Genomic DNA, 2,627 nt, shown 5'->3' with positions numbered 1-2,627 from the left:
ATAAAGTTAATAAAGTTCCTGGGTGTGATAGTGTTTCAACCTACAAACTCCTTTGGAAGTCCTCTAGCCTTCCTGAATACGTTTTTCCGACCACATGTGATCATTCAGAGCCTCCCAACTGTGAGAGACAGGAGATGTTCTAAACTGTCTAAACACAGATTCCTTTGAGTAGTTAAAAGATTGATTAGAAATTGTATTGGTGAAGGGTTTTTCACTTGTTGGGCCAATGTTTGCTGCTAAGTCTCCATATCCCTTACCTGCTGTGTCCCTGGCAGTGTATTGATTAATATGATTGGTGTAAGTAGTAGTTTTAATGTTTGTAACCTTGGACCCTTGAGTTAATTCTTTTTCTTCTTGTAGCCCACCACACCTTTGCCCTATAGGAATGCAACTTTAATGCTTTTGGAGGGTGGCGCCTGACTAATCACCTTTAGAGAAAAATAAGTTTTCTGAAGAAAGGGTCTTAAAATGTTAACAGGCCTCTGGGCCAGAAGATGATGCAAATCACCTAAACTTTTGCATATGATAAGTCTGCAGGAAGAAAGCCTGGCTTACTGCATGACTCTACCCCTTCCCCCTTTATCCTCTATGCATAACTTAAGGTATAAAAACTACTTTGGAAAATAAAGTGCAGGCCTTGTTCACCGAAACTTGGTCTCCCCATGTCGTTCTTTCTCTCACCTTCTGGCTGAATTATTCAGCCTCTTTTCTCCACTGAATTTCCTCACTGAGCTATCCTTATTTCAGCCTCTTTTCTCCATTGAATTTCCTCACTGAGCTATCCTTATTCTATTACTCTTTATATCCTTAATTAAAGTTTAATTAAGCAGTTGTTTCCGGATCCTTGCCGACGCCGTCCCCGCTTCAAATTCCCTGGATCCACCGGGGCTGGACCCCGGCAGATCTGATCTGATGGCTGATTCATGTTGAGGTTTGATAGAAAACAGCAAAATTCTGTAAAGCAATTATCCTTTAATAAAAAATAAATTCATTAATAAAAATAAATAATCTTTAAAAATAAAGAATTAAAAAATATATATAATATGGTGGAATGTACCTGATGTGGTGTCAAGAGAAAAAGTAAAGATAAGAAACATAGGTACAACCTTATATGTGTATCCATGTACATGTAAATGATTAGAAAAAATGACTGGAAGAAAACAAAAATAATAATTGTGTATTGGTTGTATCACATGCAAATGTTATGACATTTTCACTTAAGATATCTTCTTTGTGTTATCTTTTTATATTCTCCAAATTTCTACCATGTTCTAATCTCATTTTTTAAGTTATTATCATTTAAGGCAAAGTGGTAAGACAAGAGACAGAGAGGATGAGAGGCAGAATATTTTAGGCAAGTTTCAGGGGATAGAAACCCAATTCAAACTGACTTGAAAAAAAAAAGCGTACTGGGTTACTACTAGGCGTCCCGGAACCCCAGGTTTAGGATCCAAGAACTCCAGCAACGTCCTAGGGGCCCATGTATCCCTCCTCCTCCCCTCTACCCCTTCTCCCCCTCCTCTTCCTCCTTCCTCTCTGTCTCCCTCTCCCCTCCCTCTCTCCTTTTCTTCTCCTCCTCCCCCCTGCCTCCTTCTCCTCCTCCCCTTCCTTCTCCCGATCCTCTTCTGTCCACAGTGCTAGAGGCTGCAGAGTAAAATGGTTGAGAGCACAGGCTCAGGAGCCAGGCCGTCTGGGCTCAAATTGTGCCTTCCCCACTGAGGAACTTTTTAAACCTGGATTTTTTAACCACTAAATATCACAGTTTTCTCATCTGTGGAATAGGGATGATAATAATGGCAACAACAATTATAATAATGATCATAAGTATAAGCTCTATGAAGATTAAATGAGTTAATATATGTAAAGCATTTAGATTAGTTCTTGGCATATGGCTGGAATTCATTAAATGTTATGTCACCACCACTGCCACCACTGTTATCACTTTCCTTTGTTGACTACATTTTGAGGATAAGGTCTCATCAATGACAAAATGGCTACCAGCTGCCATACACCTATATCCTTTGAGCTTAGCATCCTCGAAGGAAAGAGGATTTCACTTTGTCTATGTTCAATCATCAATCTCATGTGTGTGCTCAGTCACTTCAGTTGCATCTAACTCTTTGCAACCACAGGGACTGTAGCCCATCAGGTTCCTCTGTCCATGGGATTTCCCAGGCAAGAATACTGGAGTGGGTTGCCATTTCCTTCTCCAGGGGATCCTCCCCACCAAGAGATCAAACTGAATTCTGCTGCATTGGCAGGTGGATTCTTTATCACTGAGCCACCTGGGAAGCCTCTCAGGAGGCTCTAAATGACTTGGTCTGGTTCCAAGCCCAGACAGGAGCCTGTCACTAGGCCCAGGAGGTCAGGGTAAGGCAGATTGGCCAGTCTGGGTCACAGGTGTTTCCTATTGTGGGGCTGAAACACTGTAATTGACAACCTCACCAGGGCCTTGGAGAATGAAAGAGATCCCCCAGAGGAAAACAAGAAGACTGTGAATAGGCAATCAAAAAATTATTGTTATTAAAGAGGGACTTTCTTGAATTGAGTCTTCTAAACCTCTTGCTATTCAATAACAGAAACCAGTGATTAAATCCTTAGGGTATGGTCTCAAATTGGATTCCATA

The sequence above is a fragment of the Bos javanicus genome, chromosome 7 (genome assembly GCF_032452875.1).
Source record: "Bos javanicus breed banteng chromosome 7, ARS-OSU_banteng_1.0, whole genome shotgun sequence".
NCBI classification, from domain to species: Eukaryota; Metazoa; Chordata; class Mammalia; order Artiodactyla; family Bovidae; genus Bos; species Bos javanicus.
Note: the sequence above shows the minus strand (reverse complement) of the source record.